The sequence below is a fragment of the Lissotriton helveticus genome, chromosome 11, assembly GCF_964261635.1.
Source record: "Lissotriton helveticus chromosome 11, aLisHel1.1, whole genome shotgun sequence".
Classification (NCBI taxonomy): Eukaryota; Metazoa; Chordata; class Amphibia; order Caudata; family Salamandridae; genus Lissotriton; species Lissotriton helveticus.
Window position 1 is genome coordinate 476,250,033 of NC_136072.1, and position 18,956 is coordinate 476,268,988.

At 44.1% G+C, this 18,956-nt stretch overlaps 1 long non-coding RNA gene across 1 annotated transcript in view; it reads left to right on the forward strand.

The window, feature by feature from the left end:
• Window positions 1–559: 559 nt before the first annotated feature.
• The window catches only part of LOC144791394 (uncharacterized), a 107,190-nt gene continuing 88,793 nt past the window's right edge, over window positions 560–18,956 (forward strand). The window contains exon 1 of the long non-coding RNA XR_013602376.1: window positions 560–673. This is a non-coding gene — a long non-coding RNA (uncharacterized LOC144791394). The remainder of the gene's footprint in view (window positions 674–18,956) is intronic.

Sequence of the window (18,956 nt, forward strand, 5' to 3'; positions counted from 1 at the left end):
ATAGGAAAACCACAAGAGTGGGTCCAGCCCAGCCTCTGACGGGTGGAGACGAGCCCGCTCTTGGCCCGGGCACGCCAGGGCGCTTCCCGCTCAGAAGGAGCACCAGGTGAACTAAGTACACACCTCAACCGCGGTAGTCCTGGCGTCAGCTACTGGGGTTTGTGGCAAGTGTAGTTCTGCCCCTCCTTCCTGTTACCGGGCGTCCGGCGCAGCAGGAGCCCAAGGCAAACCAGGTACGCGCCTCCAGGCGCGGAAGTTCTGGCGTCAGCCACTGGGGCTTGTGGCAAGTGTAGTCCTGCTCCTCCTCGCTGTTACTGGGCGTCCCGCACAGCGGCAGTCCCAGGCGAACTAAGTACGCGCCCCCAGGTGCCGAAGTGCTGATGTCAGCTGCTGGTGCAAGATTGTCTTCGTATTTTTTGGGTTTTGTTTCCAATTTTACTCACTGTTGTAGCTGAATAGCCTGCTTGTTCAGAAGTTTCTTTATACTTTCTGCTGAAAATGTGCATTTATATACACCTATATCTAAGTTTTGTACTTAATGCTATTGAACAATTTTCTCAGGAGCACTCATTAACCAGACGGCCTACTGTTCCTTGAGGCTGACTTCAACAGAGTTTTGAATGCACGCTGGACCGACTGCCTCCATACTCTGGCACTGACTAACCCTGTAATTGTAAGTGATTTAGATTCTTTTTAAATTAATTTTTAATAGTAATTTATAGTGTTGTACTAATTTATTTTCATTATATGTTATTTGTGGGTTGTTGGGTTTGTAAAAGTATAAGGTAAGAAGTTAACTAAGTAATAATTAGTAAACATCTTATTATTAAATGCTATTTAATTTTTTAACCATGTAAAATATGGAATATTGATTTATTTTACTTATATTTTACTTGCAAGATGCCAGGTTAATTAAGTAATTATTAAATAACTATTAATTTTGATTTGTAAATTAATTATTTTATTTTATTTTATATATGTAAATTATAGAATACCTATTTATTTTAGTTGCTGGATGCTAGGTTTGTATGGCTCTAGCTTGGGAAGTTAATTAAGTAATGAACAATGAATTATTAATTGTTAAGAGTATCAGGAGCAGTGGCGGTGCGTCCATTGGGGGCGTTGGGGCGTTGCCCACTAGCCATGGACGACCGCACTGCCAATGAATAATGACTTTTTAAAAATAAATCTGACTTTTTCAAATTAAATCTGAGCCGAGCGCACTGCGCGCTACCTGTCCCGGGAAAAGCCCGACCGAATCGGGCATCCATAAGGAAATGGGCCGTGGGGGGCGAGGCTGCGGCAGAATGGCAGGCAGCGCACACAGACAGGCAGCGGGGTGCTGACTGCGCATGATAAATCCTGGAGTAGTCAATTTTTTGTCTGGCCCGCGCATGCGTACAGTGAAGACCTTCCCTCCCCCCCCCCCCCCCCCCCCCCCACCCCCAGCACTCAGATACATAGGCAGGGACCCGGGGCCCCGGTCACATTTAGGGCAGATAGTGTCCTGCTCGTAGCCAATCCTGGCGCAGTGGCGCTGTTCACACTGCGCCAGGATTGGCTGCTGCAGCAGGTTAGTGCCGCGCGTGGGTGTTGCCTGCTCGCACAGTAATGGCCAATCACATATGGCTATATCCAGCCATGTCGTCGGTGATTGGCCATTTCCCTTCGCTGTTGGACAGTCGGGAGCGTGTGGCACACCAGTGCTGCCAGTGCCACCACAACAACTAAGAGAGTAAGTGTGAAACTGAAAGTAGAAGTAGTCGAGGATGAGTCATAGTGTGTGAGAGAGAGAGTCAGTCTCCAGGACCGCGTGACTACTCATCTTCGTGACTCGTCGTGACCAGTGAGTCGTCGTTGTGTGTGTGCTGCAGCTGCAGCTAGTAGGAGTAGGACCGCCTGCCTGAACCTGCTTTGCTTTGTGTACTGGTGCCGAGTGACACCAATGTGCACTGAGACTGAGTCTGACTCTGACTGACTGTGCAGTGCTGCGTCGGTCGGAAGACATTCATCGAGTTACCGCGTCCACGTGAGTTAAACTGATTGTTGAGTTGAGTAGTAAGTGTTGACCAATCCGACACACTGTAATATTACTGCATTGCGCTGGCCCCCCCTTCGTACACTTCAAAGTGAATGATATATGGTGCCGTCTGGCGCGTCCCTGGCCTTGTCTGGTGTTGTAATCCGACTGGGGATAATGGGCGTCACCTTGATTGCTGCGCATGGGCCCGGAATGCTTTGATAAAAAGTGAAGACAAGCTAATATGCCCAGTTCTGTCCCGGCCTTGCCCCTGCGGCGTGGTTGACACCAATATTTGGGTTGCTTGTGTCTGACCACCCTTCCCTGGCCGATGTCATACTTGGCTTAGGGGTGAGCTGGGCTCCATTTGGCACTGCAGTGCAGCATGTGGCTGATGAACGTGCATGATGGGGGCTCTTGTGGACAGTTGGACACCCATGTGTAGAGCAGCGTGAAGGAGACTGTGCCTGAGTGCTGGTCCCTGCCTTTGCCTCGGTTGGGCTCTTTGTTCCCTCTATATGTAGTGCGGGCCAAATCTAAACAGGTGGCTGTGGTTTACATATGCCGCTATAAGTGGGACAGCGCTAGTTTGTTTCTATTAGGGCATTGATTGTTGCTCCCGGGCACTGGTACACTCTTGAGACAACTGGGGCACTACCCTGCGAAGACCCTCTTGGTGGGGGGAAGTTCTATTCGGCCAACGTTATACCAGGTCTTGTTGATCCAGTGGCACTCAGATGGTGGGGCAGCAATAGATACGTTGGCATTTGATGGTCGCAGCGCTAACGAACGAACCTAGTAAACTAAGAAGTCGGATGCATGTGATGTTTGTGACACTTAACTGGTCGAGAGTGGCTTCCACCTTCCAGGCTGACTGGCTGTCTATAAATGGAGGGTCACAAGGGTCAGGGTGTTTTCAAATGTGTTAACTGCTAGCTAGGCCCCTTGCTGTATTACACTACGCAAAATAAAGTGCAACGCAGTGTTCTCATCATCATCATGGTTCAAGCCGAGCGTTAGAGTGGGCATAGACCAATGCCATGGTGGGCATCTTCTGCGCCTCACAAACCCCACATAGTCGCCACAAGGCTAGACAGGGCTAGGGTGGGGCCCTCTCTGGTCATCGCCGTAGCGGGGAGTAGGCAGCCCTGGTAATGTGGTGGGTTCATAGTCTGGCTGATTGGCGAACACCACCGGTGCGTCGGGCGATGACGGTGGTGCGGGTGACCGTGACGTCGATTGGGGCCCTCTGGTCATCGCCGTAGAGCGGGGAGTAGCCTTGGTAATGTGGGTTCATGGGTGGCATCCCGCTGTGGCCAGGCAGGCATGGAGTATCCTTCTGGTCACGGTGCCCCTAGTACTGGGTCGGTGGTGGAGGGTGTGGGGCCCTGCGGGTGACTTGTAAATGACAAAAAGTTGTTTCGCACTTGTGAAAAGGGACTAGTCACTCCCATGTTAAAGATAAACTTGCGCACATAACTTTTTCAATATATGGCTCCGCTCGTCCAAGCAAGGGTTTTTTAACTACTCATCCTGGCACCGACCCCAACACCAGGTGCTCTGAGTCACTATGAGCCCAAAAAACCCTAAACATAGCCCGTGCCTCCTCTGGGGTCTCGGGAGATCATGTATGCATGGCGCTCAGACGTTCAGAGTGTAAAGCGCTCTGATACCCGATTCGGGTCAAGTTCGCGCTATATAAAACTCTGCAACCCCAAAAAAATGTGAACCTAGTTCTAGGCAGTTACCTTTTTAACCACATTGGTGCTAAGGCAATTCCCGCTGGGTGCTGAAAAGCTTTGAAACCCATTGTTCATGACAAGGTCAGCTCGTCATTAGCACAGCTCCAGTGTGCCTCATGACGAGCTGACCTTGTCATGAGCATGGAAGGGGTTAAGGAGCTTTATACTTGCACTCCATTGGTCTGCGACAGTCGATGTTTGTACTCCACTTGTGTAGGACAATCAATCAATCAATGGTACCACTCAACTGTTCTGGGGAAGTTGACCGGTGTAATCAACTTGTCCAGGACATTCAATAGCTGAGCCTGATAGTTATTAATCTCAGCTTGTCAAGTGTCAGTGTTTAGTTGTCGTAGAAGCTCGCTCCTGTGCATGTGCACATCTACACACACCTCTACGCTCCGCCTCTTCACTGCTGCCTGCCCTGCCGCCTGCCGTCTCTCCATCACCTCCCGCACTCACTCAGGCAACAGGCCGAGCACCTACGCGGGGGAAGGAGGGGGAGGCGGGATGGGCTCGCAGCCTGACATCATAATTGATCCTTTATAGGGTCTGAACCGCACCCTGCCTCCACCAGTCTGCCATTACACCAATCACTGCTAGGCAGGTTCGCCCGTAAAGCGCTTACCAAGCGCTGCACTTCATGGAAAAATGCAGCACCGCGAAGGTGAAACTGTTAAATAAATCTGCCCAGCTCTTACCAACTAAGGTTACTCCTTCAGCGTGGCATATATGATCCGATCAGATCCATGTAGGTAATTGGATTCTATGTACAGAAAGTGTGTTCCCTATGTGTGTAATATCCCAGTGCACGGCGCAACCTGTTGCCATCAAATTTGTGTCTAGATTTGCTTTTACTGGTGTTTAATGTCACTTTTTTGTCATATTATAGTGGGCACAATAAAGCCCAGCTGCTAGCCGCCTTCCAAGCCCATAGGGTTTTCTTTGCCTCTTAGCCAAGTTAAGTTCCCAGTTTACACCCTCACCCCAAGGACTTGAGTAAATAGTTTGGACCACCTGTAGGAGCTTAGCTATCATTTGCACAGCCGGTGCAGAGGCAGGAGTCCCAGTTTTTGAGAGGTCCTTTACAGCTGTCATGCACTACCTAACCAGACCCCCCAGGATATAGCGGCATGGATTAGCAAATTTAGCGGCACAAAAATGGAAATTTAGCGGCACAAATATGGAAATTTCGCGGCAATTTAGCGGCATTTTATTTGGCGGTTTTTCCTACAACAAACACAGATATCTGTGTGTGTTTGTCCCTGGTGTGTCTGTGGTCTGTGTGTGTTAGTCTCTGGTGTGTTTGTGGTCTGTGTGTGTTGGTCCCTGGTGTGTTTGTGGTCTGTCTGTGTAGGTCCCTGGTGTGTTTGTGGTCTGTGTGTGTTGTTCCCAGTGTGTTGGTCTGTAGTGCGTTGACGCCTGTGCCGCCGGGCACTGATGTTTTCCTCTTGTCCTTGAACTACCTAAAGCTGCTGCTGTCTGCGGACACTGAAGTCCCCCCTAGGGCCCTCAGGGGCCCGGGCAGTGCACGTCTCCAGACAAGGGCCCGTCCGGCAGCCAGGAGAGTGAAGGAAGCCCCCAAGAGGGCTGGGGCAGAGTCAGGCTTTCGGCAGGGACGGATCCCCTGGTCTGTGCAGCTGCATTAAATGTTCCAGTAATTACAGACACGGCTTTCTTTGAAAGAGCCATCATTGTCAGAACCATTCTGGATGGCATTTATTCAGATTTCAAATGCAGATCCAAAAACCTTAACGGCTGCCTACTGTGGAAACTTCACCCTCAACGAAAATGCTTATTTTATGTCTGAAATTTGGAATATGGGGAGCTTTGTTTTCTTAGTCCAGTAGGGAAAGCAACAAGGTATGGCATTTACTGTGCCACGGATTCGCGAAGGAACCAAAGTCATGTGACATTCAGGGGTGAGCAAGAGGTGAGTGTAGATTGGCCATTGGCCATTGCTTATGAGAAGTCTTTCTTTTTTACTTGAGCGGGCCAACACCTCTACTGTACTGCACTTCCCAGGTTTCCTGCACTTTGAACCAGTATGGACATTTACTTACTGTCACCATTACATTCATTATCATTTCCTCGTGAGTTTGAATAATCAAATGGTTAACCTATCAACATTAATGTATTTGTAGATATGTTAAGGGTCATTGACTGGTTTGGTTCAGTGCACTAGCCATTGATAGTAGTAGTAGTATAAGCATTTCGTATATGATTTCATATAATTTAACATTAACATACATAACAGTACTGTTAAGAAAAACATTTTTTTTGCAAAATTACCAAAATCAATATTTAAAAAAATCAGAGAGCGTAATTAAATACCCAAACTAAAAAATACGATAATCACAGCTTCCTAAATACATATTCATAGTATATAACAGTGTCAAACCTGCTCTCTTCAGATGATGCATATTTTTAATGCATTTGTCCCCACAGACTGGTAGCAATGCTGAAAATAGGAAAGTAATAGAAAAATGCATTGAATCAAAAGCTCGGCTAATTCAGTCAGGCACTTCATTCAAGCCGCCATTCGGGCAGATGTGGCATTTTATGTGCTGAAAGAAATGCACCTCTTTAGCGGTGGTATTATTTGCATTAACTATATTGTCCTGACACGTATACCTGGTGCTACACTTAAGTGGCGCTATTCTGCCAGTAATTTTCGGCTTTCATCCATATGGTCCAAATGAGGCTTCAAATTCATCAGCTGCTGCCGTTTCAGTTTCGCTTTCGAACGTTTGTTTCTGTACAGAACTCAGATGAAAGACAAAGAATATTTCAATATTGATCGATGTTGTACTTCCATATCCCCCCCCCCCAGCATATCCAGGCAAGAATAAACCATTGGACTGACAGGCCTGTTGTTCGGAGCATGGATAAATCCCTTAAAATATACTTTTCTGATAGGTACAAATTAAATGAGGGTCGCCCTACACATCTTGGCAGGCCAGACATTATTATAAGATGCCATCTGAAGCATTCCTGTTTTCTAATTAGGCTCTCACTGCCAGTGTCTAGTAAACTTCGACTCGGACGATAATTCGGTTCGGTCTTGTCTGAGAGTAAGCTCTGCAGTCCCCCCCCCCCCCCATTCGGTACTTGTTACTTTGATATGGAGGCATACAAAGGAGACAGTATAGCAAACTATTCGAGAAGGGATGAAAGCTAACCTTTTATTATGAAATAGCTAGGGAACCAGTCAGAGTAGCGTTTACAAGCAATGTGGTACTGGAGAAAGGTAACGTGCCATTTCATTGTGACTGATACAGTGCGCAGTTCATTCCCGATGGCTCTTTCCAGCCCCCCCGGTCTCCACCCCTCCGCAGCCCCCTTGAAAGGGGTCTGGATCTCTAGATATCGCGGGCACTTTTGTAAAAATCCTGCCATTTTTACAAAAGTGCAGATTTCGCGGGCACTTTTGTAAAAATCGCGGAATTTTACAAAAGTGCCGATTTCGCGGCAAACCGCGATATCCTGGAGGGTCTGCCTAACTAAGGTGCATACCTGCCAACTTTTCACTGTATGAGTATAATGAGCGCAGAGATACTCCGGAAGGAGTCGATTCGAGCGCGTTACAAACCCGTAAATAAATAAATGAGTATGTGGAGGGAGGACGTTGTGCCAAGCACAGCCTGGGACACTTTAATTCACATCTCCACTCCCCCCTGCTAAGCCAAACAAAACGCGAAGCTTCTTAGGCTGCTGCGGATATCTGGAGGTTTCACTTTTTGCAGGGGGTTCCAGTTGTTTGCACACTCACTGTGTGATAATAGCTCCTGCTCCTCACCCTGTGAAGTGACCTGATATCGTGTGGTACACGTAAAGTATGAAGGTGCGGATGGAGAAGGCATGATACCCACAATCTAGCCCTCATCCCCTGTGTCTTGAAACACTAAAATTAATGCAGTTAATAAATATCCCCGACATTGACACACATACAACAGAACGCGCTCTGGCAACGAGAATAATTTGTGTAATAGATGCTTCTGTGCTGCTGAAAGTGCCCTCTAGCAAGAAACATTCTGAAATGATGCAATGCAGTTAATGTATACCTGCCTTTTTCGAATAAAGATGCATGAAGTCATCAAATACCAAACACACTCACAAAAAGCGCCTCGTTGCTGTCTTTTTTTGCAATTTCATATAGCACTAACTAGGCCCAATTGCATTAGACAACTTTGTAAGGGAACCTAACTATGCTACGCGTTTGTGGTTTTTAAGGCCTCAAGCAATTTAGCAATGTGCCCAGAATCACGGGGGGATTAGAACCTAGTTCCTCTGTGGCAAAGTCAAACCGCATCTCCTCCTTTCCAGCTGTATATACATTTTTGTAAGTCAAGACTGTGAGAATATACGTTGTTTTGTTTATTTATTTTCTTGACTTCCTGATTTCACTTTCTTATAAGATCATTTCCAGTTTCGATGTTTCCTGTGCACGAATTTAGCAAGCAGCGTTTCTCGTGCACGTGGTAATTGCAGGTTTAATTAACTCTGCAGTCAGTATAAACACATTATTCAAGCGCCTGAGGGTAAACAAAGAAAAGGTTGAAGCTTTGTAATTTACTGTCTGAACATTAAGTGGTCTAAATAAAGTATGATGGGTTTGGGGAACTCTTGGGGTTCATAAAAGCCAGTAGCGGCTCCTGGAGGGAGTGCAGCCGCCACAATGTAAATTATTTTACAAGATCCCAAGCGAACTCTGAGATTCCACAAGTGACATTTTTCCTCATGCTTGTTAGTCGGAAGTGGCTACTTGGTGGCTACTTGGTGGACAACATGCCGCCCGCGCTGGCTATGCCAACACCCCGTCTCCTCTTCTGCAAGGGCACCCTGGCCCGTGCCAAGACCCTGAGAGCATGCCCTGGGTGCAGTGTAAACACAAACCAACAGGAGTTTAGAAACAGGCCACCAGTCACAAAAGCAAGCCCCACGCAGACCTGCCTCCTGGACCCATAGGTAACCGTGCCCTCATGAAAGTTCCTTCCAAACACTTATGATATGCCACAATGCTCCCCTTAGAGACGATGGTGGTCCGGGGGGAGGTACATCCTCCCAATGCAAACTCTCCTCTCCAAACCCCCTGCAGTGGTGAGCAGGTGGCAAAACCATGAGTGCCCCAGCCTCAGGGACTCCAGTCACAGGTACACACACACACTCATACAACACTCACACAAACACCAAAATAAACACACAGGCAGACAGTCACAGTGGGACGCTCACAGTCCCATTAAAGAAAGGGCAGCGCCATTAAAAATAATCCAGCGTTAACGCCTTAATCCTGGCATTGTGAGATGGAGAACAGATTACTATAGGAATAAGTCCCAATGTCGTGAGTCTTCCTTTTGCACTGGAATGTCAGTGTAAACAACAGAACAAGCATTGGCATAGCCTACAGGTCGCGCCTTTGGGACCTTATAAATGTTTAGCCATGCAACACTTGCTGTTGCACCAAGGATATTGTTAATGTTTTTCCTAGAGATCAGCGTTTTGTCTAATGGAATGCTTTATTAACCTTCCTGCTTTCTCAAATTTGCTTGAAAATGCACAATTTTTCCACTATTTTTTCAAATCCCCCCAAACCCTCCTTAGGGGGTTCGGGCTCGCTCGCTACGCTTGCTCGCTACGGTGCAGTATGATTATCATTTTACGCCTCGCCACTTTCAAATGTCACCAGCCGCCACTGATCAGGAGCCGTGTCATTCAATGTGCTCCTGTGCCGTTCACATTGCCCATGCCCGCGGGACAGACTAACGCCGGTCAGAGCTGTGTGCATCCTGAACAAACAGCCGAGAAGTCACCCTCCACGTGTATCACAGTGTACTGTGATGTGCCCACTTGGGGTATGAATTTAACCCGTATTTTTTATGTTAATTTTGCTGTAATATTAATTTATCATTTTTTGCATACCAATATTTGACACTGGTGCATATATTGCAGACAAGCATGATGCTTTTACAGTGACATCACGAATTGTAGCATGTGTGTATATGTTTTTCACTTTCTTGCATACAATTTGGTTACAATTTTTCCACTTCAATATGGCCAACACTTTGATTCCTTTTATTGATGCAGTCCGTCATTGATACCTAATACATGGTGTATAAATGCATTTCAGTACTTTTTATTTATTTTATTTAATGAGATTTTATATAGCGATAACATTACCTGAAGGTCTCAGAGCGCTTTACATAAGAACCAGTTGCGATACATAAGGACTCAGGATTACGTGCGTTGCATAAAAGATACAAACAGAAAAAAATTGCAAATGTACAAGTTATAGTAACACAAGGAGCAGCACCCAAGGAAGGGATACGAATGGATATACTCTAAGAGTCACATAGGAATGGGAGATAGTACAAAGGTCTACTGCATATACTAGTGATTAGAGTTATCTCTATATACATAGGGAAGGGATACAAATGGATATACTCCAAGAGTCACATAGGAATGGTAGAGAGTACAAAGGATGTATGACTTTACAACGCAGGCTATTACAACGCCTGCCTTTACAACGCAGTTTTTACATCGCAAACCTTTACAACGCATAGTGCTTTTAGGCGCTGGATAGTGATTTATTTAATTTACTATTCCAACTCCAGTCCCCGTGGATAGTAGGGAAGGTGTTGGATAGTAAATTAAATATATTCCCTATCCTAGAGCGCCCCCCAGCGCAATGCGTTGTAATGGTTTGCGTTGTAATGACCGCGTTGTAATGGTAGTGCGTTGTAAAAGTTTCGTTGTAAGTGATGTTTACCAGTACAAAGGTCCACTGCATATACTAGTGATTAGAGTTATCTCTATATACATAGGGAAGGGATACAAATAGATATACTCTAAGAGTCACGTAGGAATGGTAGAGAGTACAAAGGTCTACTGCATATACCAGTGATTAGAATTATCTCTATATACATAGGGAAGGGATACGAATGGATATACTCTAAGAGTCACACAGGAATGGCAGATAGTACAAAAGTCTAATGCATATACTAGTGATTAGAGTTATCTCTATATACATAGGGAAGGGATACGAATGGATATACTCTAAGAGTCACATAGGAATGGTAGAGAGTTCAAAGGTCTACTGCATAACTAGTGATTAGAGTTATCTCTATATACAAAGATATACAGATAGTAGATTTTCTCAGGTCAAGACCCAAAAAACCAGGAGAGCAGAGTTCCATTAAATGGGGTCGGAGGGGGGACGCAGACACAACACCAAGGGAGGGTGGGAGGGATACAAGGGTATGTGAACAAGGCCGCCTGACATCCGAAACGCATCATGATTTGAGAAATAAATCCATTTGCTGTTTCTTCGTATTGGGCGTTTCTGCGCGCCTCACATCTAAATGATTGTGTTTATATAACTATATGTTTAGAAATTGTATTAAATATTAATTGAATATATTTAATTTATAATAGATTAAATGTATATATTAAAATATTCACCATGTACTATTTTAAGTTCTATTTGTATTAGAAAATTGATGTTTTTGTCTATATTTGAATGATATGAGTGACCATAATAGTTATTTTCCCAATGTTTTTGTCCTTACTATTTTAAGTATTGGAGCACAATATTGTGAGAAACAATATAATCAATGATATTGTTTACCATAATATTGTCTCTGTGACCCTCTGTAAGTACTGTTCCCTGGGATTAGTTTAACATGGCGTGCAGAAGCAGATTTCTGTGATTGTTTTGGTACACCTAGCACAATGCCATAAATCATATGCTAGAAAGAAAGCTGCTATCGGTAATTTAAGGTATACTACACTAGTTTCTCCCTAGCCACTTTTTTTATTTGTAAAGCATGCAAATATATTAAGAGTTCCTTGAGGCACAACATTTGAGATTTGTGGTTTAAAATTCAACACTGTGGTTGAAATCCCTTCATTATACAAAATGACTGCCATCCAAGCCACAATCTACTATTTCATTGCCTTATTCTTAACACTACAATGTCATTTTATTACATAACAATCATAATAACATAACAAACATAATAGCAATAATAATAACATCATAAACATAACAGTCTTGTTGTCCCTTACAGCACAGTAAAATATTTGTCATTGTGCGTGTATAAAACTTGTTCTCTGTTTACTGCGCTTAAGAAAGAATTTCAGTAAACAGCTGATCTGCCAAAGACACATTTGTTTACGAACAAACGAAAGACCACTGTCCGCAGAGCTGTACAGCATACAGACAATTCTCCTGACAAGACATAGATTTTGTGGCATATTTTACATGAGTTTATGATCAGCTCGTTAGCAATCTTCAATGTACACATAATTTTGAGCTAAAAATTATACAGGTGAAGAGGTGTCTTATCACAGATAAGAGCTTTCTCTCTATTTCTCAGGGGTCTAGTATTTGCTGATCAATAAAATGTGCCTGCATTTCCGAAAAGGCCCCGACCTATATGGTAGGTTTGCATTCTGACCGCCAAATTATAATGTCAGCTTTCAGAGTGTAATCCGGCCGCAAAAACCAAGTGGGTTCTGACGCGCTCAAGGAGTCCGACAGCTAGTCAGAAAGGCCACATAATCCCTTTAGGAAGGTGTTTCCGCCTTCTGGATTATGATGGCACTTTTCCACAGCAGTTCCATGTCGGCCTTTCCCTGCACCATTTGGCAGGCACTCTAGCAGGGATGTGTAAAAACTCCTATTTCTCAACAGGAGTTTGTGCTGCATGCGGTTTCCGCCCGCAGCACAAGCTCCCATTGAGAAATGGGAGTTTGCAACTGCACCATGTGCTGTCGCATTGTGATATGGTGTGCAGAACTCCCGACCCATGGCCGGTTGGTTCTCACATAAAGACGGTGGCTGCCATCGTAAATAGACCCGAAGTAGAGGGTGCGCAATCTGATTTTGTGCCCAGCATATTATCTCTACTTCTGCATTTTCCCCATGTTGTGCTATGAAGCACTATCAAGCAATATGACCCATTCCATATCTTCCTTAAACTCTCGCTCCACTTGCGTTCCATCATTTCTTTCAAAGACAACTGTTTATTTTCTTTACATGGCATTTTGGTCCTGCAACACGCTTAGCCTGTTATGTACGGGAACTGGGCAATACATTAAGATCCATACTTTTATTGTAACCAGGAACTCCCAATCACCATAGGGGAAAAAGGAATCACACCATCAGTCCTTCTGTATAATGGAATCTCCAGTTTGTCCTGCGATGTAGTGCTCAGTGAAGTATCCTTCTGATACCTTTAAACTTTAAATAATGGTAGATGATGAATGAATGAAGGTCATAGCTTTTAAATTTGACCACAACCAATCCTTTGCCCTCCCAACTGTCTCCCTTATTTGGCTTTGTAATTCTCCTTCCATTTTTGTGTAAAGAGTAAGGCGTGATAGGAATTTGCAACACTGTCTTAGAAATTGGCCCGGCTGAAAGGACAAATGAATTTCGCAGCACAAAAGGGACCTTTAGCTTTAGGCAAAATTCCTCCAGGAACTCGTACTCTTTCTTTAATGACCACAGTCTTCTGTCTTGGAGTCCTCGCATTATGTGCCATTTCCTAATTACCTCAAATGGGCCGTGGATGTATTTTAAACCTAGGAAGCATTCAATACCAGTTCCTTTGTTTCCAAAACCTCAGCTTCCGTAATAAGCCAATAGATGGATGTCAGTGTCAAGGCACAAGTGGAAATGATGGTGTACTTGCTATTCCCAAAGTGCAAAGGAGAAACAAGCTGTAGTTGCTGCCCCAGCATGGTGGTGAGGAAGCTTGTACCAAACGTTACCTCTAAGCCGACACTAGCTTCTAGGATGTCCATTTGCTGTGGACGGTGACAGGTCTAGAGAGTGTGTAATCAAGCTATTTCCCTACCTGTAGCCTAATGTTACATTTTAAGAATGTTGAAATGGATGCATGCTCTGAACCAGGTCATATGGTACTAGGTCTTTGACCAATTCTGGTAGGATGACAGGAAGACCCCACCAAGATTGCAGTTGGTCTCTTTCATGGAACAATTGAAGAAGCCTAATGTTAAGTTTCCCATCATTAGTCAATCCACTAGCCTTCTTTCCTCATAGCATTTCTCCTCTGGCTAGCAGATCCTGATCACCATCACCCCCATGCAGTTCCTCATTGACCGCAATGGTGTTAACAGTGGAGCTGGCTCTTCCAAACACTCCCCTGTTAAATCTCCCCACACAGTCCGCCTTGCCTAGTGGGTATCAGTAGTCTCCAACGCCCCTTCCATTCTGGCCTGAACTCAACTTAATAACTATGAATGATGTGAGGAATGTGATACACCTCTCCTCTTCTTTAAATGACAGCTCATAATTCTTCTGTTTAAGGAGTTATTTCACAAACCTTGTCTTAGAATGTCATTCATGAGAACACTTCTTAATATCAGAACACCCCCCTGCTCCTAGTTTTCACATATAGATTAAGTAATATTCACTGTCTTCTTTCATCATCCTATCACTTGCATTGCTCTAAGCTATTGATCGTGTTCCTCTTTTGTAATCTTAATGTATTCCTTCTCTTGGGTTTGTTGTCCCATGTAAATCGCTCCATACCATATATGGTCCAGGCTGCACTGTATAAAAATCTAAACAAATCAATAAAATAAATGATGCTAAAGTAATTTTGCATCTCAACACATACTATCTACCTTGCTACTTCCTTCATCATTCTAGGCCTAGAAATGAGTACTATTCCAAAAGGAATATGTCTGTAACTGATGAACAACTGTGGTTTTCCCCCTGCTGCTCCAGAGTTGGGACATTTATGATGGTATGATCAGTTTCTAGAATGGACTCAGGATTGGAGACCCTGGCATTTCACTGAAGTGTTTGTGTTGGGCAAATTCAGATATAGGGTCTAATTTATAGTTTGGTGGACGGGTTACTCCATCACAAATGTGATGGCTATCCTGTCTGCTGTATAACACGTGCATTATATCCTACATGACCTTTAATAAGGTGGATAGGACAACTGTCACGTTTATGACAGAGCAAGCCACCCACCAAACTCTAAATCAGCCCATAATCCTATCCACCAAATTTGCAGAGACATTTCTCGTTGGTACACTTTTAGATATATCCAGTCTGTGGGCAGTAGTTGGTGACATGGTTCACTGGCCTCCTTTGCCATGGCCCGCAATACCAGTGAGTGGAAACCTTTAGCACATCTGATAAGAGCTTGACTGTAATTCAATACAACATCATGAACCAAATGTACATTCATTCATAAGGGGAGCACTGATGGAGAGGTTGGAAGTCTCGTTGGCCTGCCTGTGAGGATCTCATGTGGGTTTGCTCAATCTTACTGTTCATAGTTAATAATATAGTCATTGAGGCTTGGGGTAAAGCGGCTGGCCACCTTAGCTATTATGTTTTTAAGCACCTCATTCTGTCTCTCCATCACTTCTGTGGATTCTGGGTGGTAAGGCAGTGAAGGGCTTTACAAATATCACATTATGGAAATGGGTTCCCATCCCGCTGTTGATACTGAAAATGATACCAAACCATGCAGCAAAGTCTCATAACAGTACCTTTGGCATTATTTTTCCATCTGCCTTAGGGAACGGGTAGGCCTTGATCCACCCAGAAAACATGCACAAGATTTCAAGCACATATTTGTACTTTTATACATGTCTATAAACTCCATCTGTATATTGACACAGCCCCCCCCCCCCCCAGCGGCAGAGACGTTACTTTCAGTGCCTTGCCACTTTATGGACCTAGCAAATGACACGGGTGGTACTATATCATTGAGCAAATGACAGAAATTTGAAGCAAACCAGGCAATGTTGACAGCAGTGGTCATCTCGACTTTGCTCTTGGGTGCCATTCCTTGATGCACGGAAGCAAGGTAAGGGAGCAGGGCTGTTGATACTGGACGGCCATCCTTAGAGTGCCCTAAATAGTCTGCATGTAGTTTTCATGAAACATTTCTTCATTGTCCTTTTTGAAATATAGTTTCAGTGGATAATTGAAGCGCATTCAGCAGGGCTGCCATACAAGGGCCATTCTTGATCTCCCACACACTTTAGGTAAAAAATCCCTGCAGCTAACACAATTGTCCTTAGTTATGTGCTAGCCAAATGCGTAAAGGGAATCAGTCCAGATATTTACGGTCCTCTTTTCTTCCAGACTGTAAGCTTGAGTAAGAGCTACCAACTCCACTACCTGGACAAACTGACACTGAACAAGTGGGTACTATCTATAGCATCATGCTGAGAGCACACAGCATACCCATTGACAAGAGAGTAATTACTATTCCTTAACCATGAGTCACTGTAAGGCAATATCAGGTTTATGTAGGGGATTCTCTTTAAGATCTATGTGGAGCTTGATACCATGGGCAGTAACAGTAAGGCAATAATGGTGTTCACCCTCCTGGGGAGAAGTAAAAAGGATGAGGAGTTCAGCACAAGACATCTAGTGAGGGTGATATGGTCTACAGACAGAAATAGTAGCTCAACGTGGGAGGTGGGCTGTTGCGAGGTGTTGGACTTTTGTTTTTAACAGCATTGATACTACGGCATGTGAGACAGTTACATTGAGAAGGGTGCCCAAGCACAGGAGTGTCCGATAACTGTAAAATTGCTGCTGTGTGGCCATAGTTCAGAAGAATGAGGAAGCCCAGCTGATCAAGGGCAGTACTGTAATCACTGAGTGGTGTTCATTGCCATGTGTTTGGGTCAGTACCTCTTGGGGGAGTCCTCCTTTTCCCAGTCATCATGATCTGGGAAACCTAGAGCTGGGGCGTGGGGCAGGTTTGCTTTGAAGTAGCAAAATACTTGTTCTGTCCATTGCAAAGGTCTTGAAAGGGGTTGACTAAGGAGGCATACCCTGAAATCCCACTGACAACAATACCTTGTCATCTGTTGAAATGTTCACATTTAGGAAGCAGTTTTGGGGTGAGAGACCATGATAATCGCATCTGTTCTAGATGCTGACTAATGCCACTGGCCTGTTGATATGTTATGTCCCAGATAATGTACCTTAGGCAGGGACACTGTAACTTTCAATGAGAGGCCTTGTGACCCATTTGTACTAGTGCCATTAGTAAAGCAAAGTCGTCCTTCCTGCATACCTCTATCAATGGGAAAGCCAACAAAAGAACATCTTCATACTATATGGTTGCAGCTTTCCTTGTGAACTATAAACTCTCCATGTCCTTTAGGATCTGAAAGAAGAGAACGGTTGAATACCCTGCGGGCAAACTTGTAAATGTGGACTGGTATCCATGAAATGTGAACACAAAAAGGATCTGATTATTAGGATTGGTGAGGCTTAAAACAAATGCAGACCAAAGGAACATTTTTAATAGAGGAGGAGATACTTTTTTGCGAAAAACAGGACTTGCAGTGTGATATGAGTGTGCATGTAGGATTGAAAGAAGTTAGAAGAAAAGTATGTGGTTTCTGAGATCACATTAATTAGCACAGAGGGACAAGGCATTGCTGGCAAGGACTTTCTCCTCCATCACACCTGCTGTCAACTTTCTAAATGGTGCTCCTAAATGGAGGGACAGGAGTTACATTGCAGCTTCTGGTATGACCAGTGATTGCCCCACATCCTTATTTATTTGGCAACTTAATTCCTGAGCCCCATCCTGTGGTGAACCTGTGATTGAAGATAGACTACAGGATGTTGTAAACACACAGGCGAGGTAGGTGCTGTAAATGGCTGGTCTGAGTGAAGAAATGAATAAGGTTGTAATTGGTAGTCACTCAGCCGCTGGTGCAGGGGGACAGAGAATAGTCAGGGGGTTATGGTTGGTGGCATTTGTTGTGTTTCCAAGGCTGATTTCTTCCAGTCATTTCATTGGACCTCTTTTTTGCCATTGCCTTTTAAACTCTTCATCTGAGAGTCGTGTCATATTTTTTGAAGCTTCATTATACCAATCCAGAAAAGCATTCCATTGGCCCTTCAGAGCTTCCCCTTACCTTACCCAAAGAGCCCAACTCAATTGCACGGTTTTCTCTAAAAGACAATTTCCCTTTAAAAAGAATTGGTTGAATGGCTAATCCTTACTGTATCAATGCCTTTTAGCCAAATATTTGCTGAATCTGTTACCATACTACATGCACATATAATAAGCTCAGGTTTGTTTTGATGAAATCGGGATGTCTTATGACCCTCCGGGCCCATTTCCTCAATTCGCACTGCTCGCTCTCTCAACAGACCAGTAAAACAAACAGTGGCTGACTTTCTTGAAATGTGTAGGAAAGCACAAGACTGGATCTTCTTCAGAATATGTATTTTTCTTTTATCCTCCTTGCTGTTAATAAAACCTATGTAGATACAGTATTTAAGCAACTGCGATCACAATTTGATTTCGGACATGCATGTTTAATATACTTCTACAATGCCTATATTTATATTTGCCATTTTATGATTTGACAAACCATCATCTCAAAAGTAGATTTGAAATTGTATGTAACCAATACTTTGGAACTTGAACCCACTAGAGAATATATTTGATTTGCTCTTGAATTTGTGTTCATTAAGTTATATTAGCCATTGACTGTAGCCAGATCTCATCTGCGGTCATGTAAATTTAGAAGAGGAAGAAATAATGACATGCTGGACATCAGTGCACTGCAAAACACAATGTCAGGTGGCATGGCTTTATCCCTTAAGGCTCTGCAGGTGTCGTGGAGCCATACTTCAAACCTGTACGCAATGAGCTAATCCTAGAAAAAGAAAAGCTGGCAGTCCTCAAAAAGTGTTGATGCTGTCTTGTGCGGGGGTCAGCACAAGCCCTGATTGAGAACTATACTTCTCAATAGTCCCTGAAATCTCATATTATTTGACAACTGTAGCCGCCATCTTGGATTTTTTTCTTTTCATTTTATATTTCTTTTTATTAAAATTTTAAAACATAAACAATAAAGAAACAAGGCAATACAATCATTACTAATGGTGAAGCGTCCTGTGAGGAAGGAAAGCATACACCTGTGGTACAATCAACAATACAGGATGGGGGAAAGGAAGGGGGAATTGCAAGTCAGGAGGCATTTTAGCTGAAACAGTAGTAGGAATGTCGGGTCAGGGGGAAGGTGGAGTGGTCTCGACGTGTGTGAAGGGAGGTGTACATATTTCACCTCGATAGGAGTTCCATTGGCCCCAGACTCGCCATCTTGGAATATTTGTGTATAAACACACTTGTGTTTTTATTACATCCATGGTGAATCAATGT